This window comes from Ursus americanus, chromosome 13, assembly GCF_024610735.1.
Source record: "Ursus americanus isolate L20-20 chromosome 13, mUrsAme1.1.p, whole genome shotgun sequence".
Lineage (NCBI taxonomy): Eukaryota > Metazoa > Chordata > Mammalia > Carnivora > Ursidae > Ursus > Ursus americanus.
The window spans coordinates 56,218,640-56,243,413 of record NC_142139.1 but is presented as its reverse complement, the minus strand read 5'-3'; the positions used below and the strand labels follow the sequence as shown (position 1 = coordinate 56,243,413).

Genomic DNA, 24,774 nt, shown 5'->3' with positions numbered 1-24,774 from the left:
ACCGATATTAAAGATAATTATTGCATTAAAAAGTTGCATTCAGTTGATAAAGAGTATGAAGTGGAGCTATACATACCCCCTTCTTAAATTCCTATTTCCTATCACTCCATGGCCTCACCTCTAGACCTTCTACGGAACTCACAGCTCTAATCACAACTCCAGATGGAGCTGTGGCTCTGAGAGTCCTACTGGCATTTGAGGAGCTCTGAGGAAATCCCCGGGGTGATCCACAGGATGCCAGATAGCTTTACTAGGACTGGGGCAGGTATACGAGTGCCCCCGCATTAAAAACCAGCAGGTCATCAGCCAGGGCTTGGTGAAGCAGAGATGGTAAGAGCACAGGGGGAGAGTCATCTCAGCCCCAACACCAGGCCTCCAGGTGGTGCCGCCATAAGGGATTGGGAGGTGGGGGCAAGGGGGAGTTAAGGGCAGTAGCAGAAGACCACTAAATACATTCTTTCGTCACCCTTAACCCTGATGACAGAAGACAGGGGCCAAGAAAGAGCTAGAGTGTGAAGCAGGACACAACACTCCTGGTCCAGGGTAACCCTGAGCACCCAGCTCCCTGTGTTTGGACTTCAGCCTCTTGGCCCCTTACCACTGCCTGATGAGAGTGCCACATAGACTGGGACCCTCTCCTACAGCAAGTGAGACCCTGTGGAGCCAAGGGCAGGCGGGGCTTTGGGGGAAGCTGGGGAAGTTGAGCTAGGGAAGCCCAAGAAGGGACCTGGGAACAGAGCAGCCTCTCTGAAGCTGCCAATACTATTTCTCAATGTGGTTTCTTAACAATTTAAATGCATTTGTAAGTAGATCTCACAAACTGAAAAAGGTGTGTTTTTGTACTAAACTCTGACATTGAAGAGCCAGTGATCCTTGAATTGTGTAACTTCTATGTTCCTGATTTGCCGGTCGTATCACATTTTTAATACTTTAGGTTAGATAACAACTACTATTTAAAGGAAACCTATGCCTGAGCCTGCATCGTGTAAGAAATAAATCGACCCAACCATTTACGCATGTGGTCTTTGGGAACTGTCCTGGAAGTCGGGCGACAGGAATGGGATCTGGAGGACTGCAGCCTGGCTTGCGTCGGAGAAGTCTCTCAGACTCTTCCCATAATGGCTTCGGTTCCTCATTTCCCCATTAGTCTTCTCATGAGTCTTCCCATAATATTATGAAAAGAAGGCAAATAACACTCTCAAGAAAAATAGTGTGAGGGTAAATGCAAGCAAAGATAATAGAGACAGAAATCCAGATTAAGACCCTCATAAGAAAATCAGCCTAGTTCCAAAAAGAGCACGCAGTGACTTCAAAATACTGAACTTCAAGCTTTAAATGAGTGTGAGACGGGGGGGGGGGGGGGACTGTGATTTTCCTATGGATGCCTATTTGGGGGCTCTTTTGTAATACTACCATCTCCAGAAATCTCTTTGGTTCTCCTGCTCTTCAGGTGCCCTTAGGAATGGGGGCCCCGTGCCAGATGAATTACAGGCTGGTAAAAGGCTACAGGATGACAGGTGGTTCTGCTCTGAGTGAACTCATTACCTACCATGTCTCTTATGGGCAATAAGCAATAGTGGACTCTTAATGTAATTAAATGTAATATTCATGTAACAGTAGAAGATTCCTAAAGACGGGCTGGGTACGCCCCTTTCAAGCTTAGTCCATTTTCAATAATTAGTCCTACAGGCCAAAGCAGACACACAGAATTATAAATCACTGAAATCAATCACATCAAGACAGATGTGCAGAGTCCTTTTATACTCCACTCTGTGTTCTCCCTGTCATTGCGAGCCAATGCCATTACGCTTATTAATGATTCTTAGTTATACCTCTGAGCCACCTCACCCTACATTCTATACTTGTGAGCACCAAATCGTAATTTCTGCTCAGTTTAAGGAAACCGGCCCATTTAGTTCATAAATAGAATCACAGAATTCCTCAAGTTTTAGGGATGGTTAATTTCAAAATTAAGCCACCTTTAAAATTCCTACAGAAGCAAAAAGGAAGACTCGTTGAAATTAATAGCAGAAAATGCTGTTATATATATAATTAACAGCTGAAATTATAAGATAGAACCCATAAACCATAATGCTGAAAAAATAGCCACTATTTCTTAGGAACCTTCTTCAAAATATTTCACGCTTTCAGCCCTACACTGATCCACAATATTTTAGCAGCTTTGCCTTTTGTGCCAGCTGACCCAAATCAGGGAGAAACCCGCTGGTAAGAGATCTGAAACACTTCATCAAAAAGAAAAGCAGAATCAATGTCATACAGACTGAGGCCAAAGTCTCAATGGCGTTTCTGACCAGTCAAGCGACTGATGGCATTTGTATTTTAAAATGCCTGCCTCCAAGATACTCCAATGTGTAGTTCTAGCACCAATATCCAGCATGTAATTGAATAAAATTTATTGGCATCTATTATATGTCAGAAAATATACTAGATTGGATTGAAAAGACTACTAAAGAGAAGCTGTGAAACTTATACATGCCTGAAAAGCGGGTATAGTCCAAATGGAGAGACCCTATTCCCTTAGCCTGATAACCACAGTTCTATCATAACCCCCACACTGTCCCTAAGTGACAACAACGATCCGTAAGCACACTCATCCGTGGTGGAGAATGAATCAAACACTATGGTTCCCATAATTACATGTAGAAATTGTATTTATTATTTGGGAAAGGGGTGAAACTCACACAGAAGGGGTGAGTTTCAATCTCTTAGAAAACTTCATTCCTAGGGTTGGCTTAAACCACCACTGTAACAGCATCAAAAGTAAATTTCAGTACCCTCTCAGCCCTCACCCATGGTGACAATTCACTTGCAAATGTCCAGAGTGTTCGAGCTCCCCACTATGAAGCCTCGTGGGGAAGGGCCTGGGCTTTGGACCACAGCTTTATGGAAACCTGGCCTAGCAGAGGGGGGGCCCTGAGAAAGGAAACCAGATCTCCACATAATGAAGACCTTCCAGCCTTCCATTGTCCTTCAAACCCTACCAAATGAAAACCAGTTCTTTCTACCTACCACCGGGCCAGCATCTTATTCTCCCCATTCTTGCCTCCGTAAGTCCCCGAAGCCCCCAAAAGAGCTTGTGCTCCCCCATCACCCACCTCATTCTCCCCTCCCTGCCCCAGCCACACCTTGGGACTCCTTCCCAGCCTCTGCTCTCACAGAAGCCTGTGTCCAAACAGAGATTTCTGGTGTTACATTAAACTGTATGCTAAAAAGAAAAAAAATCCAGATTTCCCTTCCCTTCCCTCTCAACTCTAGTGTATTTACTACTCAAAAGAGAGAGGCATGAAAATCATCAGCACGGAAATGGAAATTCACCTTTCCGAGTTTATTTTGGGTCTCTCATTGTGCAGATTTATCAGGTTATTCCAGCTGAGGTCACAGTGATGCTGCGGACGTTCTCGGGCCTGAGCAGCATTCTGAAGTTGGTACTGTGACCTCCCTGTCAAGTGTCAGGGACAAAGGACTGTCCTTGTGGGACTCCTGGAGAATATGCTGGCTTCCTTTGGATGTTCGCTTTCCCACTTACTGGACAGTGATTTGTTTGTTTGATTGCTTGGGTCTCTCAACATTGACCTCTTCTACCCTATGGCAGGAAAGTGGATGTCTGGCCTTTCCTCTTTCCCAAGGAAATTATAAACTAAAACAAAACTTCAAGCTATGTGCAAAACATAACTTTTCTAGAATCCAAAAAAGAAGCACCTGTGAAGTCATTTTTTACAAAGGGGTCCCTGCAGGGCTCACCCTATCTCCCCGGTTAGCCTTTCTTGGGCCCTTTTCACACCTCTCTTACCAAGGGGTCCCCTCTTCTCAACTTCCTGTGCAAATATCCACATTCAGAAAGCCCCTACACACTTGAAAGGATTCCTGGATTCATCCCTTTTCCTGCCAAAAATTCATCCCGAAATGTGACTCACTGTGTGCATGCAAGCCCTGACGACTGGGAGGCTTGGCTGCAATGGCCATTAATGTCCCAGACTGGCAAAGTGTCCAGGAGGGCAGGGCTTTGGTGCCGTCTCACAGGAAGGTCCAGGAAGGGCGTGACCCTTTGAGCTGGAGCTTCTGTCCCATGTGAGTTGTGGGCATGTCATCTGCTCTCCTGATTGTTGCCTCTGGCTAACTGGTTAGACCACACACACATGAACACACACAACTCCAAAGAACCAACACAAATGCTCAGGTAAACCCATAATGAGGAAGGGAATATTTTTCTAATATTGACTCATACTTCTCAAGATGCTTCACTCTCCTTGGCCAGCAAATCACAAGATCGTGGAGAGAAGTATTTGTTTTCTTTTATTCTTCCCCCATGTGCCTTCCTAATTGTGTCCTTTTAGACACCCAGGAACAAGGAAAAAGCCTAATGTAGGGTCATAGAGCTCTCACTGTCCTCTGATAGAAAGGGGGTAAGGTCAGAACTCCCACTGTCCGACCCACCGTTTGTCAAAGGAGGCTGAACTGAGTGAGGACAGAGGTGCTGGCAAATAACATGGGGCCTACATGGTCACTGAGTAAAAATCCCTGTGTGCTTCAATACAGAGAAAAACAAGAAGCTCCCTTACTATGGGCTCTTCCATATTCTCCAGGATCTAAAATAAGTGAAGGCTATTTAATAAGCACAAACATGGATGACACTTTTCGAAATGGATTGATAGCCTCTCCACTCACATATATCTCTCCGGCAAAGAAAACAAAAAAAATTATTGGGGCTACTTGAAGTTGTGGACTAACAGTTATTATTTTTCCTATTATCCATATGATGTAGAGCTATATTTCTCAAACACAGTGTGTGAAATCCCCTTGAGGGCTTGTTAAAATTGCTGCCCCCAAGACCACTCTATCCAGGAGGTCTGGAAGGTGTTCCTCATCCTCTGGGGTGGTTCTAAAGCAGCTGGTCAGTCCCCTCCATAGCTAGCTCTAGGGGCTCTGGGCAGACAATGGGAGCTAGAAGAACCGAAAAAATTATGTTCATTCCTAAAGGGTTAATCTGCTTTCTAGAGGTGCCATACTTTCAACAGAAAAAATAAACAAAATCTATTCTACGGACTCACTATATAATTAGAGGATAATAACAACCCCATGGAAGAAAACACAGTGATAAACAACAATGGAATTTGTGGATTAATTAGCAATACAATGTTGAGCTTTGTGCAGCTAGAGACTGATAATACAAGGACATCAGACTTGCTCACAACACACTTCCTGGATTTCTGAAGCTAAAGAAAATTCACTGGGTTTAAGGTCAAATATGAGATCTCGCCTCTATTACTCAAAAAAGCAAACCATTCAGCAGGTTGTATGCGACATGACTTTGTTCTGGTATTTTTTCTTTGCATTCTATTTACAATACTCAGGAAGCATTTTAAAAATTAACAAACTTTAAATATTATATGGGTACAAATGTCGATTATTCATTTATTAAGTAAATGTTACTGAAAACTGAAAAACAAAGATACAAAGATGATTGAGACAAGCCCTTGCTGTCACATTGCCTACAATATAATGGAGGAGTTGAAAAACAAACAAACAAACAAGGTTAGGTGTCAAAATGAAGACAAAATATATGGTATATAGGTGAAGTGTTCATGAGGAAGTCGTCTTGAGGAGGTCACAGGGCACCAAGCCTGAACTGGACCTTGAAGCCTTAACAGTTGCCAAGGGATGAACAAGTGGAAAGAAGAAACAAAAGAACTAAAGGAACATGGAGGCATGAATTTGCATAGCAAGTAGTTCGGACTGGCTAGGATATGGGACTGACTGGAGACTAATCTGGAGAGGGAGACAGGGGCCAGTTCATGCTTAAAACTTGAACTTTATCCTGAAGGCACTATGAATCCAGACACTAAGGGCTTAGCAAATATACTAACATATAATTTGCTTAGAAAGTAAAGTCTGAGGAGGCGTGGAGACTGGACTGGAGGAAACACAGGGAGAGGGAGGACTCATTTGGAAGGGATGATGGGCCTGAGAGGGCAGTGCAGGTGGAGGGTCCATACGCAGAGATGTCTAAGGGTAGGGTGGACGTGCTGGTGGCTAGCTGGATGACAGAGGAAAGGCAGATGGGTGAATCAAGGATAACACCCATATCTGTGGTGTGCAGAGCTGAGAAGATGGGGGGACCAGTAACCAAGTTAGGACACATAAGTAGGAGAGCAACTACAGCTCTTGAGTTGTGTTTGGGACATATAGAGCTCAAATCTCCTGAGGGTCACAGCAATTAAGGTATTGGTAAGATTACATATAAGAGTTCAAACTCAGGGAGATTTGGAGAGGAATATGATGTTTGTGGCAAAGATAATACTCAAAATATTAAAACCAGTAGAGACAAATGGTCAGGCATAGACAATGACCAATCAGAATAGGCGCCTGATGGACCAGAAAGAATTGGCAGCAATTAACAGCTATTATGAACTTATGTGCACACACCAACTGAACCCCACCTTGGTACTGACTGGTCATCAGATTGGAAGAGCAGAAGGGAAAGCAGAAGGGAAGAGGCCACAGGACAGAACATCTACAATGGGGTAGTGCAAAGGAAAAGAATCCAGAGAACGAAGATGAGAAAGAACCATCAGAGAGACAGAAAAACTAAGAAAGTTTTGTGTCATGGAAGACTGGTGACGAGGAAGCTTCAGATGGGAAGGAATGCAGTATGGACTATTAAAGTGATGTCTTACCCATCTTTTCCCCAGCCAGACTATTTGCGGTATAGATATCTATAGGGAACAAGAGCAGCGCTCAGGAGGTACCAGGAACAACGGAGTCTCAAAGCTGAGGGATGAGGATGACCAGCACAAGTTAGAGTCTGGGGGGAAACACTTAAGTTCTTCCCAGGAGTGACCTTCCTTTAAAGATGGTGTCTCCAATCATGCTGACGCTGAACCGGGGCTGGATGAGAGGGAGGGGCTTAAATGAAGCCAACCCTTAGTGAAGGTATCTCCCCCTATCACACCAACCGACACTGGGCAGCTGATCCATCTGCCTGTTTTCCTCCTCAGACAGAAAACAGAATATGCCATTGACCTGCCTGGTCTCACTGCAAGGCTCTCTCTGGGTTCTTGAGTATATTACCTTAAGCCTGTAAAATCTCTTCCCTGTAATCTTTTCCACTTCAGTCTTCTCTTCTGTGACAGAGCATTAAAAGCAAATTTCCCACACCTGCTTCAAGCCTATTTAAGATAGCATGAGAGCGGGGCGCCTGGGTGGCGCAGTCGTTGGGCGTCTGCCTTCGGCTCAGGGCGTAATCCCGGTGCTCTGGAATCCAGCCCCACATCAGGCTCCCCCGCTGGGAGCCTGCTTCTTCCTCTCCCACTCCCCTGCTTGTGTTCCCTCTCTTGCTGGCTTTCTCTATCTCTGTCAAATAAATAAATAAAATCTTAAAAAAAAAAAAAAAAGATAGCATGAGGGCATTCTGCCCATTCTCTGAGAATTTGAAAAGAGGTGGACAGAAGTCTCAGTGAACACAGAATTGTCGGAAGGAAAAAAAAAAAAAAAGGAATATACTACTCTGGAATTATCTGAAAGTGAGGACAAACACTTAATCTTTGATAAAACAAGAGAAAATTTAGGATTCTGGTGCAAATGTAAAGAACACTCGAAAAAAGATTTAGGTTTCTTTAAAGGAAGATGGGCCGAGAAGTTCTTAGAGCTAAAATGTGTTATTATTGGAGATGTCATAAAGCCAATGTTAAAACATTATTTCTAATTTTAATCTTTTAGGGAAAAATCAGGGTTTGAGTCACTTATAAGTCAGATCCCACGCATCCACACCACACCCCCAACACGGGCCTGGGTAGAAGCGACCTGTCCACGTGTCGAAGCTATAGCGCAACTCGAGGGCCCTGCTTCCACCCGCCTCCTGACCTTCGATGTCGTGACGAGCGAGCGCAGCTACATCAACCTTGGGCAACGAGATGCAGCCAGCCGCGTGCGGCATTCTGGCACTGTCCGGAGCATGCTCAGTCGAGTCCTGACCCACTTTGCAGGTCCGAGCTCCGGGCAGGGGGTCGGAGGTGCTACTTTGTTCCGTTTGCCAAGGACGGAGAGAAGGAGGAGAGAGACTGGGAGTTGCTTAAAGACGCCTCTCCCCCTTGTCAGCAGTCCCTGACCCGGCGGCGGAACATGCCCATTCTGGCACAGGAGCCACCGGGAACGTCAATGTTGAAAATCCACCTTTCCGGATTTTTTCAGCAACCAAAGGAGAAGTGGGCGGTACTGGAGTAAAAGGGTAGGGCTGGGGCGTGGCCAAAGGACGGCCCGAAAGGAGGCTGGGAGGAAGAGCCTGGTCGGGTCCCCAGAAATTGTCTCCCGCAAGTCTTAAAACAACAAAAACAATGGGGGGGGGGGGGTTGCTGCTTACATTGCAGGACTGTGCCGCCGAAGTTCTGCAGGCGTTTTTAAAAAGCGATTTTAGAATAACATATAAAAAGCACCAGATTTCCATTATAGAAAACTCAGAAACTGTAATCAAAAAAGAAAAAATTTAAAAATCCTTGGAACCCCACCACTCAGAAGTCACCAGTGAACATCCTGTTGTACTTTCTTCCAGCCGCTTCTGTGTGAGCTTTAGAAGTGACAGCAGAGTCACCCGGGAAGGCCCGCGAAGATTTGATGGCCAGGTGGCTTCACAGGTGGCCTTGGAGATAGGGTTAAGTCCAGAGGCTGAACGGTTGGTTCTCTCCCGTGTCCCATCCTAGGAAACCTGTTCCTGGGTGTCCCTGAACAACAATGCGACGCGACGCTCAGAAAAGTTGCGCTGGAAGCCCTGGGAGCGCCCTGCCCCCCGACAATTATCAGTCACGCTGCCCAAGCACCACAGCGTCGGAAATAAGTGCCCTCGGCTCCAGCAACACCCTAGGCGTGCTTGAGCGGAGCCCGGGGGACGAATCCCGCCCCAGAGCTTGCGCCAGCTGAATGAGAGACTCCCCAACACACTTAACCCGCCCCCCTCCTCCGCGGGCGGATCCCGCTGCTCTCACAGGTTCGCCCGGCCGGCCAGCTCCGCCCCGCGCCCGTGGCTGCTGCGAAAACCCGGCGGCGACACCCCTCCCGGCCCCGCGCCTCCGCGCCGCTCGGCGAGCCGCACTGGGCATGCTCGGCACCGGCCGGCTCCGGCTGCTGTAGGTGGGAAGCTCCGCACTCTTGGCCGCCCGCGGTGCATCCCGCATCGCTGCCCGGCTCCGGCGGAGGCAGCTCGCCCGCAGTAGGCGCTGCCGGGCGTCGGGCGCGGAGCGTGGAGCGGCGACAGCTCGCAGGCTGGCCATGGCGAGGGGCGCAAGGCGGCCACCTGAGTGGCGCGGCGGCGTCAGGTTAGCAGGGGCGCCCGGACAGCAGGGGCGGCTGGGAGCGGGTGGCAGGGAGCCCCGCACGGGGTAGGCGGCCGGGTCGCTGCGGCCGCTGGGGCCGAAGAACTTTCGGGTGCTTAGGCTGGCGGAGCCCAAGGAGGAGGCTGCTCGCTGGAGGCGCCGTGAGGTCCCAGTAGCGGGCTCCTGGGGGTCGCAGGATGCTTCGAGATCCCTGCGGGGCGGGACCCGGGACCCGGGGGGCTGGTGGGTTGGGGACAGCCACCTCTCAGGCTTGTGCCATAATCTTCCTACGGCGAAGAGCGCGGTGTCTACAGTGTGCTGCCGTGCAGCCTCCCAGACCTCCGGGGGGCAAGGGAACGCCAAGCAGCGGCGGGGGCCTTCGCCGGACTCCAGATCGCTCGGCTCACCGTGCCTCAGTTTCCCGAGGACGGGGGTAGGGTGTACTGTCCCGTGGCCCGGAGGCCTTGGGTTCGGGTTCTGCACCCAGAGCCAGGAGAGTGCAGCGTCCTAATGCTGCAGGAGTGCGGGAAGCTGTGGGTGCAGCAAGCCGCCGCCTCGCGACTGGAGCTCTCGGAGTTTGTCGCATTTGACTCCATAGCAAGTTGACATCGAATTGCTTCATGGCGTGGAATGGGGAAACGTGCTTCATCAAAAAAAAAAAAAAAAAGTAATTGCAAAGCCGATTTATTTTAAGCTCGACTATTAACTTGCCTTCGCCTCCAAAAAAAAACTTGAGCTTGCAAGTTGCAAGATTTATAAAAGCAAGTTAGCAAAAAAAAAAAAAAAAAAAAAAAAGAATGTAGGTCCATTATCTGCTCATACTGTAGAAAACAATCTATTATGGTTGAATTGTCATTGTTTTTAAGGATACTTGTTAGCAGAAAAGTTTGGTTACTGTAGCAGTCTTTATTTTGTGTTAGCTTATATTAAGAATTTGGAAATCTAGCTTTGGAGAAGCTCAGTGTTTTTTGTAAAGGTTTCTCACTTTTGCTTCTAGATGAAACACATTTTTTTTCAGTTGCTACTATGCTGAACATAGTAAAATTGTTCAGGATGAAATGCAAGATGGAAGAAGATTTATATTCAGAAGGGAGAATGTTAGAACGATGTAGTTCCTACTGGCATTTTACTTTTACGGAAAAATGCAGTTTGTAGATCCCACTGGGGTTTGTACTGTTGGTTCTTCCTAAAACATTTAGTACCATTACCACTCTTAGGATTATTGTATTTAATCGGAGCAAGGTAAACAATCCTTGTTCTAGCGGGAACCTGTTCTACCTCTCAGGCTATATTCTCAAGCCTGTTTCTGTAAGTACCAGTTAGTAGGTTCAGTTGTTTTATTTATTAAGCTTATTACAAAACTTCTTGTTTGCATTCTTGACAGACCTTAATAGACTTTGGAAGTGCATTGACTTTTCATTGGTTTGTGAATAGCCTTCAATGTTTGTTCTGGCCCGAGATGGCTCCAGCTCTAATTCCAGATCCCCTGAGTGATTTCCCCAGTGAGCTTTATGCTTTGCCTATACATAACCGAGATTTAAGAACAGGAAAGGCTTGAAATGTCCACACAACAATAGCAACAACATGATCAGTATTTCTGCAAATTAGGCCGTTAGTCCTGTGTTAGCCCAATTGGTTGGTTGGTGGTGTTCATTGCTCCTAAATGTACTTCTAAATACATTCACAGAAAAACTTAGAAGTTTGAAAAAACCATCACAAACACTGAGAAATTGCACTTCCCTTTTCTATAACAATGCATCAACTTTAAAGTCTACCTTGCAGCACCGCATACGAGGGCAACTAATCCTGTAGACCCCGTCTTGTGCTCTCAGGCTGCATCCCAAGTGGCAGTCGGTAATGTCTCCCCTTAGCCTTGGCTGCTTCTTGACCTAGAGGGGGAACCAAGGCCTAAGATTCCCTCTTTGTGAATGTGAGGTTTAATACGGATCAGGAGACCCCCTTTTGGATCTAAAAAAATCTCATTTTTTCAAGATTAGGAAAAGCAGTGAAATTTAACAAAAGGCATGTTTAAACACTGCTTATTGCCTTGGGAATTCCACAAGAGAACGGAGTTTCCCAAACTAAAATGATGAAACCTGACAGGATTTAGGTTGGAGAGGGGTTTTTATTATTGCTAATGAAGAAAAAATAGCAAAGTAGACTTTGTATTCAAATTAGGAAACAGGTGATCATTCCTTCTTTTTTATGCCTGTTGGGTTCTTTCAACTCAACTGCTAGGCGCGTAATTTTTCATTTTATTTCCGTGTCTTCAGATTTCTGTACTGTATGGTGTTGTGAGTGACATTAGATATTCATAGTAAACTACTGGCCTTTAAAAATAGATCTTCCTGCGTTGGTGTGGCCATAATTTATTCAACCTCTCATTTGGCTTGTAATTTAGATAGTGGAGCAGTTGGGGCTATTTATTTGAACTTTTGTTCTTTTTTTTTTTTTTAATGAAAAACTTCCAGATACTGAAATACCACATAAATATTGTGGCAAAGTGGCTTTAACCTCCATTGTAGTATAGTCAGATTTGTTAGATGAGTGTCATTTTTCGAAATTCAGAAATCATTCAGATAGTACCACTTCCCTCACCCAACCAAGTGCTTGGGCTGCAGCTTGCCCTTTTCCAGCCATGCCCAGGAGGACACTTAAAACTGACATGTTGTGATCCATGACAACTTACATTAAAGTTGGAAATGTCCTTAAAAAAAGAAAAGAAAAGAAAAAAAAGAAATATCCTTAGATGTGAATGGTTTAAGTTGGCTCTAATGCCTCCCTGGAATGGTTAAAGGATTAAGGAGTTTGATTGGTATTGTGTTAAGACCTAGTTAAGAGCTGTCAGAACTAGTTTCTAAGTTGTACTCAAAACAGAAGCCCTGTGAATTTCCTGTCTTGCCTCTGCCTCCACCTGAGGTCTTCACTCATTAAAATACCACATTCATTTTTCTTCCCCACAGTCTTTAATAGTTAGGCCCCAGGGGCTGCAGAAATGAATAAGACTTAGTGACTCAGAATCTAGTCAGAGAGACATACTTGAGGACAAGTAAACTATAATGTAAGGTAAGTGCTCCAGGAGAGGCATTGTACATGGAACTGAGGAGACAAGAGAAATGAGCCCTTTGGGTTGGAAGAAGGGGGTGATGAAAATAGTGACATTTCCATAGGATCTTAAGGAATACCTAAGGAATTTAGGTAGAAGTCTTCTAAGCAGAGAAGTGAACTCTCCAAGCAGAAGGAACATCACTATGGTTGTTAGAATAATGGCCCCCCGAAGATGTCCACTCTGGGCCATTGCAGATGTGATTAAGTTGAAGATTTGGAGATGGAGAGATTATCAGGATCATTCAGTGGGCCCAGTGTAATCACAAGAGTCCGTACAGGTGAAAGAGGAAAGCAGAAGTCAGTGTCAGAGTGAGGCCATGTGACAAAGATTCGACTGGCCATTGCTGGCTTTGAAGATGGAAGGGGGCCACGACTCAAGAATGTGGGCAGCCTCTAGAAGCTGGCAAAGACAAGGGAACAGATGCTGTTCTAGAGCTTCCAGAAGGAAGGCAGCACTGCCAACTCTCCGATTAGCCTAGTAAGATCCCTTTTGAACTTTTAACCCACAGAACTGAAAGACGATACATTTGTATGTTAAAGTCACTAAGTTTATGACTTAGTGCACAGAAAGGAGCAATAGAAAGCTAATACAATCATTATGCAAAGAAAGACTTGGTATGATAGAATAAAGGGCAGAGGCAGGAGAAGGAGAATGAAACGGTCCTTTCGTTGTGATGAACTTGATGCCATGCAAAGGAGTTCGGATTTTATCTTATTACGTATAGAGAAACGATGGGAAACCAGCTAAGCATTTTAAAACAGGAACATGCAATAAACAGACTGCTGCCAGATTTATCTTTCTAAAAAAGCAATCAATGGCTAAACCCTAAGGTTCATACAGCTGTTTGACAAAGGGTGTCTAGCCAGAGGTGGTCAGTGACAGAAATCTGGAACCCACATGGTATAGAATTCTGTTCTCTGAATTGATCAGAGATGGCACTTGTATACATCTTTGAAATTAATAGCTTAAGAGACTCTTATTCACAATTTGTAATAGAAGAAGGTCATAAAAAGTAAAGCAGAAGGACCACGTCACATTTTGACTGCTTTGTTTCTGCCCATTGTCCTCTTAGCAGACAGCCTCTCTGCTGGCTGTATACCATGCAGACATGACCAGAGAGCCATGAAAGCTCAAATCTAATGCAGTTACCTTGAGATGATGTAATGTCACCTGGGCCAGCTCTGACCAGTTGCTCATAGCTTGTGGGGTGTTGTGGGCTTGTCTGTACAAGCTGGGAAATGGCCAAAATCAATTAGCATGCTTGCTATAGGCTCCGTATTTGCCAGGGTATGGATGAAAGCTGTGGTACTAGATGACCCAACTTCTGTAAGAAATTCAGTCATTCTTTCCAGACATATTTATTCACTCTCTCTTAAGTACAAGGGCTTAATTTCTGTCTTATAAAAACTTGTAGTCTGGTCGAGTTGCCATCTCTGTGTCTGGAAAACCTCAACTGAAGAAATCTATCTTAGTGTTACAAGAGTAGCTCTGAATTGAAGCTAAACTATATGTTAGAAAAAATTGGTGAGAGAAAAATACACTTTTCAGACAACATGGTAAAGGAAGCCTTCGGCTGGCAGAATCTGAAACTGGAAACAGTAAGACTTGACTAAGAATCATCTTAATAAAAACAAAACTGTGTATCTATATTGTCTAGCTCCCATTTATATAACTTTATAAGATTTTTACCCGAATGTCCTTATAAAAGGATGTAATAATTATTGTTCGCCACTGTAAAGGACTAGCTTAGTGCAAACCATTCCTCTTTCTTGAATCTTCTCTGCCTTGGTCTACTGGGATACAGGCCCCTAGTTCTCTCCATGCTTCTTTTCTTTTCTTTTTTTATTGCTCTTTCACAAAAGAGAGGGTTTGTCTCTCTTTTCTCTGAGTTCCAACCTTGGTTTTCTCATCTTGTGGTCTACTGTGTTCCTTCTGGGTGATTTCTTTTTCCTGATGACTGCATCACTAGCCCACACACCAGTGTCTCCAAATCTGTATTGTCAGGTAAGTTTTTCTCATCCCTTCATTAATTAATTCATCAATACATTCAACAAATACTGATGACCTGAGAGCTTAATGGTGGGGCAGACGTGCACAAAAATCATTGCAGGGGGGAAAAATGAAGGTATGGGTTAAGATCAGTGAGAAGAGCAGTGTCCAGGGCTACCTGGGGGCATCCTGGAGGGCTTTTGAAGCAAGACTTGAAAGCCAAGTAGGGGTTTGCCAGCCGCGCAAGGTTATGAAAGGCAGCGTGGCCAGCTGGAGACACAGAGGGGCTGTGGGGAATTCGAGGCAGCCAGGAAAGGAGAGGGGCAGGGGAAGCTGCAGAGATGAGGTTAAAGAGCTGGATAGGAGTCGGATCATGAAGGGTCATGTATGTCCTGCCAAGGACTTCAGTTTCATACTACTGACAAAGACATGGAGTATGTCTTAAGTCAGATCTTTGGGAGTCAGCTGATTTCGGCAACAACCTGGTATGTGAATTGGAGGCAGGCAAGACTAGAGGCAGGTCAGTGAGGAAGGAGTCTAGTAGAGAGGTGCCAGTCAGAGATGGTGAGCACATAAAGTTGGGAAAAACCAGGAATGTGGTGGCCATGTGAGCAGGGAGGGAAAGGAGGCATCAGAAGCGACTCCCATGTGATTGGATTGTCTGTGTCGGGTGCTGCAGAGTGTGGAAGGCACGGTCTCTCGAGGGTTCTGTGAGCACAAGGCTTTGCAGGACCAGAGACACCGACTTCCACTGCAGGTGCTTAACCAGAGGCACCTAAAGCAGCAGAGGAGCAGGGAAGCCCAAACCCACAGCTGTGTGTGGAGGAGGAAATCAGAATTTCCTTGCTGGGCACGTACTTTGCAAGGGAGGCATCAAAGAAAGAAAGAAGAAATTGATTCCCTGATGGTTCATCAGCTTCTGGGCAGAAGTATTTGGGGATGCTAGTGAGGCTGAACGATATTGATATGAGGTAGACTTCCCTAATTCTGGACTAGAAGGTAACTGTCTTAGAGGCTGGGCTGAAGTTGACTCTTTGTAATCTGTGGAAGAGAGAAAGTTTGCTGAGCAGGTATTTAAATATAATTCAAAATCTTTCCTTCCATTGAGGATTAGAGTTGGCTGATGATGCCAGGAAGAGTGGAAGAGAAGGCTTTGCTCCTTAAGGAAGTAAATGGGTTGGAATAAAATGTTCCAGAATTGCCCATTGATGGGTCCCACCCAGTTCAGGACTGGAGGGCCCCAGCTGAGGCTAATTCACTTCATTTGCATCGGTTTATTAAAGCACTACCTCTCCTAGACAAGATGGGCTGCATCTGTTCCAGGGTCTGTACCATTCTGTACTCTCTGGGAACTAGCAAGGACAATATAATATTTGTGAAAGTGGGAGCTATTCCAAGTTGACCAGTTAATTCCTTTCTTCCTAGTGGCCAAGCTGCCCTGTAAAGAATTAAGTAGATGTATATATAGGCATTGTGTTTTCTTACTGAGGCAAAACCCACTTTCCTTGGTCCTCAGCATGGGGAGGTATTTGAGTGAAGACTGCATCAGTATTTGGCTCCAAGCTTTACCCAGGACTTTTTTTCTGGGTCTTCACACCCCAGGATGGCCATGGGATGGTTTGAACATCTAGTAACCTTGAGATTTCTTGCTTTCCAGCTGCTAGTGCTAACTTCACTTTGTAAATGTCTGCTTCATTACCAAAGCCAGGCCCTGGGCTGCATTGCCCTTACTAATTGCCTGTGCTTCTGCTCTTGCCCTCTCCCCACCCACCCTTTTGCCATTCCTGTTGTCAGTCCTAAGTTGGAGGGAAGGTTTTTTTTTTTTTTTTTTCCTTCAGGGTTTGGACAACCCTGGATTATTTGGTGTCTGACTGAGTCTTGCTCTTATTTGACTTCCCAAAGGTCACTTGGTTTTCTGCATCTTAAAACACTTTTGAGGAACTTGAAATTAATTTCTAGAAAACATTTGAGTATTACCAATACTTTGCCTCACTGCAGGCACATCATTTCTCCCTGTGCGGCTGGGCCCAGCACCTGTAGTGGACTTTTGCTTCCCTCCTGCCTTCCTCGGGCATCTCATCTCTACCTCTGGGTTACGGCTATCTCCCCTTCATTCACTGGTGTTTTAGTTTTTACTTCCTAAGTAATGGATCATCTGTCCCAGAATCCTCCTTACCATTTCTCCTAAGGAGCTCTAGAGGCCCCCTTATTAAATAGAGTTTCTGGAGGAGTGCTCTAATATCCCAGAGTTCTTGAGATGAGGATGCACATCAGATCCATTGCAGAAGCCTAGCAAAAACATACTATAACACAGATTTTTATTTGTAATTGGCATGCCGTGTTTATTTCCATCCCTACTTGTCTAAACTAAGACATTACTCCTGCTGAGAAAACTATCATGTCTCCTTTATTCATCCTTCAGGATTTGACCAACCCCAGGGAACATTCTGTGACCTTTCCAGCTGGCCCTCTTCTGAATGTCTGTGGTATTTGCCCAGTTTACCGCTTAATTATATATTGTTTGGTGTGCAGTTATCACCAAGATTCTAAGCACCGGTAGGGTAAAGAACTGGTCTTAAAATTTTTTTTAAGCCCACACCAATTGGTACTAAGCTGATAATAGTGGCCTCATAAATACTTGGGAGTTCAGCTTAACTGATACAACTGGCTCCTAATTTTTTAATCACTTAGCTGAATCTGACTGCACAGGTGAGAAATCATTAAGATATCTGGCAATTGTGCTCAGGGCCTTTTCCCATCAAAGCTGAGAGAATAGCAAAGCTTCCTTCAAAATTCTGTGTGGCAATCACTGAACCCATATTTTCAACTTTTTTCTGGTTTTTTGTTTAGTTAAGGTAATTTTCCATGTTGTCGCACTGAAAAACACTTAATTTGGGGGAAAGATTGATCTTAGGATATGCACTAAAGTCAAGCTAGAAGATTATTTGGATTCAACCAAATTTTGAAAGATAATTGATTTTATGTCCAAAATTTTTAAATGGTTTTTAAAATAATATCAGTATTTTGAAATCGTTAATTTTAAATAACAATTCTGACAGCTTGGGTGCTTATAACATTTAGACAGTTTGGCCAAGCTGTGGTGTTCACTCAGTGATAACTGTACAGGGGTTACAAGAGCAAGAGAGTGCGAGAAGACAAGGTTCTGTGAGGGGCTTCTCCTTGTGGGTTGGTGCCTTGGCCTCTGCTGCTTTCACCATTCAGTGTGGACAGAAAGAACCACTGGACCTTGTCCTAAGGTAGGGCCATGTCCTAGGGTAGTGTGAGACTCAAATGGGATACCATCCGTGGGAGTGTTTCATAAACCGTAAGTGCTTAGGTAATCATAAGGGACATTGTTATTGAGCTCTTAATAACAAATCAAACAGGGTTTGAATTACAGGCTCTCTTCTAATCTGTTTTTCACTAAGATCCAGTTCCTAGTGTCTATGAAAAACACTTGGCATATGCGATTCAGAGAAATATTCATTATGCAATTCCACTTTGTGATAATAAGCTGGTAAAGGAGGAAGGAGGAAAGGCTTTTTTAACTACCCTCTTCAGTTATTGAGCATATTTTTTCAAATAGATGAAATTTTACTCTGCTGAAAGAAGAAACCCCAGGTAATCCAGTTCCTACACCGTGAATTTGAATGGCCTTAATCAAACAAGCAGAGAGATAAGAAGTAAGGGATGGTTTCGACATTTGATGTATAAATTAAGTAGGCGGTTGCTTTTCATCTCAACAATAAAAAGAATGTATATTTCGGGCATAGAAAATAGTCCCCAGACACATTACTCATGCCAGACAGCAGCCCCAAGTCCTCTGACGGACCCTCTCCCTCAGCCTCTGCTCCCGGGCTGTGTTGGGAGTAGCTCACCTCTCAGGGCTCCCTGTAAGGAAGGATGTGTTTCTAAAGACTGACTTTTAAAGAAATCTTGGTTTATATTTTAAAGTTAGTTTCGTGGTAAGGAATAGACCTAGTTACCCAGAATTTCTAAGAAATGGGTAGAATTTGCGGGAAATGTAGGGCGAATGTAGATGCCCCATAAGTTAGTAATGTGTCCAAATGAGAGGGCATAGAACTAGTATAAATTCACTCAACAGATATCCAAGCCCTTGCAATGAGCAAAGTATGTTTCTAGACATGGGGATACGACAGCGAACAGTGTCAACAACAGAAGTCCATCTGTCCAGGAGCTCATATCTTAGTAGGAACAGGATAGTTCACGGTATGAAGGCACGGTAAAGGTGACAAGGACTGATGGGGATTGGAGGATGCTATTTTTTGTAAGATGACCAGGGAGGGCCTTGCTGATGAGGTGACATTTGAGAAAGGAAATGTAGGCAGTGCGCCTTGCAGGCATCCCGGGGACTTATTTCAGATGGAAGAACTAGTAAGTGCAAGGGTTCTAATATATCTGGCACATTCCAGGATTGGCAGGGCCCAGTGTGGCTGGCAGGGAGTAAGAGATGGGTAGTGAGGTCAGAAATGAAGATTGAGAGGCTGCTAGGGGCCAAATTGTAGAGGCCATGGGAAGGCCTTCTCTGGCTTTTACTCTTGAGCAAAGGACCCCTGGAAATATTACATTGAAATAATTTAAAAGTTTTTGTGTTTTATTTTCATTTTCTTGAAGCATCCCCATGCCTAGATTGTTACTAGTCATTAAAAAAGGGAAAAAAGAAAAAAAAGTAACGCATGCCTGGTTCCTAGGACAGTCAATAAATATTTGAACACCAACCACATTTTATCATAGTGGAATTTCATGATAAAAATTATACCCCCCAAATGGCAAGAGCAGACCCAAGACCTCTCTGTAGTGAATTATCAAGTGAAATGAAGGTTTCAAGGCCCCAGCTGGGGACTGTGTTATGCCTTGGCCAGCCCCTCAGTGGTCTAGCCCTGCAGGAATCTGATTCATCTCAGCAGTGTGGTGAGGGTGTCTGGAGGGTGTAGATGGAGGGTCCAAAGGCCTTGGGAGCTTGAGGCAGTTTTCTTTTTCAGTATATCGCTTAGGATGTGAGGAACACTCAAGAAGTTGCCTTCCCTACGGAAAACAAGTTACCATGTGCCGTATGATGCCCAAGCTGGTTCCTGGGCCATCACCAAGTCCTGAATGGCTTGGCAACCACAGTTGTTTGTGCTGATTGAATTTCCTGCAGTGAGATCTTCACTGTACATAAGAAACTCCTTGCTCGTTCCCTCTTCTTCTCCTCTTCTTTGCCACTTGCCATTCCATCCCTCAGCCAGCCCCAGCCACACTCCTGGTTGTTGTGGTCATTGAATGGTAGCTCAAAAGGAGCCTAAGAGATGGGCCTGCAGCTCAGAGGGATCAGCTGACTCCCAGAAGTTATCTCCTAGTAAATGGCAAAACTGAGGAAAGGAGTTTGTGGGTTTTAACCCTAAAATGCTAAACTAGTGCCCTCTTCCCAGCTCACCCCAAAATTTCTGTTCTTGACTTTAACCTCAGGGTCCATCCCATTTCTTATCCCAGGAACCTAATTCCAACCCTTTGTTGTATTATGAGCTCAGTTCTCTGGCTGCAGGGAGTCCTGTAGCAAGTTCCTCTTCACGTTGGCTATCCCGTGGCACACTGGATACATTCCTATTAGACATTGCTCTGTATCTTGTTTGGGTATTATTAATACTGTCCTTCTTACTCATGATAAGTGAAATAGCTTTATCACGGGCTGTCCAAGCACAAAATAATCAACCACCCTCATAATATCACATCAATAGAAAACTGCCCACAAGTGCATTACATCTGGCCAGTTGGGAAGCTGTCTGTGTCAAGTGGGGAACTGAGAAAGGCACTTTCACTATGAAGGCCTTAGGAGTTTACGAAGTACACCAGAATCCACAAGAAAATGTAATTGTTGGCAATTGCCTTGGGCCATATATCCGATTTAGGAAAGCATGTTAAGAACATTGCTTCTGATTTATAGAGCAGTATACCCTGCTGCACGGCGGACATGCGTCGGCCTCTTCTGTCTGGGCAGAGAGCTGGCCAGCCTGGATCTGCAGGCAGGCAGCTAGGGGTCAGCACCTCAATAAAACCTCTCCTTGATACCATGGGATCCCCTGGCCATTTTTCCAGGCCGGAGAAGAGTTCTTACTCATTGATGTGTCCAGCCTTCCAGATGCCCATCAGCCCCTGCCTGACTTCACTCTGGACATAGGGGCTTATATACTAAGTACATCAAGAACTTCTGAGGAAATGGGCTTGAGATGAAATCAAAATAACTGAAAGTTGGCAGAAGTAGTACGATAGATTAGCAGATGACATAAATTAACTGTACTAGAAAGAAAATGTGAATCTCCCTATACACACACTCCAAGTGAGTAGGGAAAATATTTTGAAAGGACACAATTAGTTTTTAAAATGGAGGAGATACTGGAAAAATATCTTGTGATAGGGACAGGAAGAGAAAGACTTACACAGAGGTGCTTCTGAGCTGGCTTTAGGTTTTATAGGTGTATAGACTCTGATAAGTGATGGTGTCAGAGATTCAAGAGAAATGCCAAGCCAGCATCTTAACCCTTTTATCTGCATTGTAACGTGTTCTGGGTATTGAGCCGGTAGCATAAAGGCACCGTGCACCAGTGCGTCTATCCCATTTGTGTTCATTTCCCAGATTTGGCTTATTCCCTGGACCATCAGATTCTGGAGGAGACATCTCTGTGATCAGTTAAGGATTTGCATTAATTGGGCCCCAAACTATTTTAGCCTATTCATTTAGAATGAGGATTGGAAGAAGCTGAGTACACACTGAAACATCAGTAAACTCTTCTAAAAGATATACGTATGATTAGAATAGCCCTCAATGCGTGTTTCAGCTGCTGGCACAACTCAAAAATTGCCTCTGTTTAACCAAGAGATTGTAGTTTAATTCAGGCCCAGTCTGGGTGTGAGCTTTTTATCCTGGTTCTAAGCCACTAAACTGTGTGTTGCTGGGAAATTGCTCATCTTCTGTGGGTCTCCCTTTCTCATCCTGTATAAAGGGGGACCTTTACGAAAACACATGTGAGTTTTTCCAGATCTAATACTCTAGTTATGTGAACAGATAGGTATGATAGACCTGTTTTTATCTTACCTAATGATACTTGTACCTGTAGAGGAAAGCCTTTACTGTGATTCTTTTTCTCTTCCTCCTTTTTAAAATATTACATTTTCGAGAGCTTTATTTTTTTATCAGCCTTACTTTTAATCAGAAAAGCGTACCGTGTGGGAAAATTGTGATGAAGAGCCAAGAATGGTTTCTTAATATTATGCACCACCAAAAATAAAGTATTACAAAGATGGCATCTCTGGGCCTAGCGTTCCTTTTCAGGTTTGAAAAACAGTGATTTAAAACAGATCCGTTTTTGAAAAGTATGTGCCTTTTGTGTATAGAAAAAACAACAAAGCATAGAATTCTGTAGAGGCCTGAACATTAGTACAGTTGATAAAGTAGGATTGAGACCTTTTGTTCTAGCTCCTTCTAAATTGTTGGGTGAGCTTAAAAGAGCTCATCTGGTGGCCATTCACCACAGTCCAGCAAGTCAGGGTATATACTTTGTTCTACCCATTAAGTAGCTATAAATTATCCCAGTATCATGCAGGTAATAGACAAAGGGGGTGCCAAGAATGCCACGAGGCTCTTAGTCTCTTTTTCCTCCTAGGGACTAACTACTTCCATAAGAGAGCTCTGCTTCTTCCCATGATACACTGCTGTGTTAAACAGCTCTCAGTTTGTGACAGTTTTTAAATGTAAGTGTCACTGCGGTGGCTTGTCCTCACAAACCTTCCATCAGCCAGGACTTGCAGAGCAAGGAGAGTGTGAAGCCAGGAGGAGAGGCTCGTGCAACAGGCAGGAGCCACCATGGGCTCTGCTCAGCCACATGGCCAGCAGACAGGCCTTCTTCCAAGTATAGCAGCAACTGGGCAGTGCAGCCCCAGGGAATTGTTGGTTGAAATTCCTAACTCATGTGTTCATGTGTATTCCACACACAGTGCCAGGCATTGGTTCTTAGCGAATGAAACCCTCCTTTCCTCAGGGAGCTGTTGGTATGACCAGAGGCACTGCCGTTCAAGAAGTCTGGAGTCCCTTTCACCCGCGGTATAGTCAGGCACTCATTAAATCCAGTACATTCTAATTCCTGTACTTCTTTTGGATCTGCCCACGTCTTGGTTTCCCCACTGCTTTTAGTTCACGCCCGTTCTTTCTTTCCTTCCTGCATAGTGTAGTAAGCCTCTAGCCACCTGTACATCATCAGCCACACTCTGAGCAAGGTGATCTTTCTAAACATGAAACTGGCCATGTCACTTCCCCCTTCCAGAACCTGTGAGTGCGCCCCATCCTTGGTGTTACACATCTTTCCCTTTGTTATTTGGACCAGCCTACTTTTCCATCCTTCTTCCCCCTCCTTTCTTCTCCATACCACTAGTTGGTGCCTAATTCCATGCGGCTCCCTAAATGTGCCAGGTTCCCTCCAATCAGCATTTTCTTGAATATGCTCTTTCTCCTTTTGGGTCAGTTTCACTCCCTTGGTCTATTTGAACTCCTTCATAATTAAACTAAAGGGCCACTTCTTATAGAATGTTCTTCCTGGCCCTTCCAGATGACTTGGGTCTCCTCTCCTGTATCCCCAGTGGATCTTTGACTCTTTCTGATGGATCAGTTTTTCACATTGGCTTTAAATGTTGCCTTACTTTTCTTTCTCCCCCTATTAGATTTGTGGATGACAGGGGGTCAGGACTAGGTCTTACCTTTGTACTCCTCATCCCTGGCAGTATGCCTGGCACAGAAAAATTTCTCTGTTAATGTGTATTGATTTGGATTGAACCGACTTTTTATCTGGGTGCTTCTAAAAGTAACCTAAAAACAATGTTCTTCCATTCTTTCTTATAATGATCCCATTTGCCATCTGAGTGAGCAATTACCTTTGTGTTATTAGAGGCATTAAGAATCTCTACACATATAGATTCTAGAACATCTATAGGGAAGAAACAAAGACAGTATGAATCTTTGTGCAATACAAGTGGACATTGAGATAAAACTTATTAGACTTAGCACTTAAATGATTTGATTCTGGACTGTAGTAATTACTACAGGAATATTCTTGTTCTACAAGTTTTTTGGACTTTGACTTTGGATTCTCATAATTCATATTCAGACACTACCTGTATACGTTGATCCTAAAATTGATCTTAAAAGAAGTTAGGGGAGTCCAAATTGAGGCCACAACCAAAATGGCCTTAGTTGCCTACCAATTTTAAAAAGTTAGTGTTTATGATGTAATGAGTATTTCAGTGTCTCTCTTCATTTCCCATGAAGTTGGGATTTCTTCTCCTTGCTGCATGAGGAGAAACCTATCAAGAACATAATAAAAAAGAAAGAAAGAAAGAAAGAAAGAAAGAAAGAAAGAAAGAAAGAAAGAAAGAAAGAGTTCTAAACTAAAAGGCAGCCTTTGTGTCTATGGCATCATTTATGCACAAATGAAAATAGTGGTGACTCTCAGTAGATGTTGTGACAAAATCTAGTTATGTAACTATAAAATTACTCATCATAGTTGATGGGGAAATGCCAGCATGAACTGTGCCAAGAAAAAACAATGTATATTCATTTAGTCCAAAGCACCCTTAAACAAGGGGCCCTTTCCTCCCAACTCCAGAAATATATGGTCAACAGTCATGTCTTATTATGGGTGAAGGAACAAAAATAAGATACAACAAAGCATTTTATTACATGTTTTTCAGATAAAGTACAATCATTGGGAAATAGGGAAGAGGCTGAGGAAAGAAAGGACATTTGATGTTTGCTAAATATTTTCTCTTTTATTTATAGAAAATATTCTATGAAAGTTTTCCCAAAGGCCATGAGCAAACACATGAAGCTTAACAATTTGTCCATTGTAGCTTTTGTTAAACCCTGGTTTTGGAATCTGTGGCCTTTGTTCTTGTATTTTGAAGGACTGCATTTTAAGCTACTGGATTATAGTACTCGTGGTTTAGTCTTTGGTAGCTAAAATGTCTTTCACAATGTCATAGTGTTATTAACTGAACTTTTCACGATGATGTCTGTAATATCTGACAAGCTACGCAAAGTGCATTTGTAGAATATTTCCTCAGTGCCCAAAGTGACATGATGTCTATATGTTTTTTTGGCAACACATTGTGAATTTACTCCAGTTGCCATTGGATCCCACGTAAGTGTGGCTTCATACAGCACATGTGTAAGCATTACTTTGGGTGCCCAGTACTAAGAAAACTCTACAGAGCTATTTGCCAGAGCTTCTTCCATCAAGGAGCTCTGCTTGTAATTGTGAAAAGAAGTTTCCTCAACACAAAGCTAAGGAAAATGCAAGATCATAT

General features: G+C 44.1%; 1 protein-coding gene and 1 long non-coding RNA gene across 8 annotated transcripts in view; one reads left to right on the top strand and one right to left on the bottom strand.

Annotated features, from left to right (window-relative positions):
* LOC123793589 (uncharacterized) overlaps positions 1-8,994 on the bottom strand; it is a 47,792-nt gene extending 38,798 nt beyond the window's left edge. For all 7 annotated transcript variants that reach the window (XR_015726520.1, XR_015726521.1, XR_015726524.1 and 4 more), the window contains exon 1: positions 7,882-8,994. This is a non-coding gene — a long non-coding RNA (uncharacterized LOC123793589). The remainder of the gene's footprint in view (positions 1-7,881) is intronic.
* Positions 8,995-9,084: 90 nt separating this feature from the next.
* MFAP3L (microfibril associated protein 3 like) overlaps positions 9,085-24,774 on the top strand; it is a 38,685-nt gene continuing 22,995 nt past the window's right edge. The window contains exon 1 of the mRNA XM_045799435.2: positions 9,085-9,326. The gene's annotated coding sequence lies outside the window, so the exon portion shown is untranslated. The remainder of the gene's footprint in view (positions 9,327-24,774) is intronic.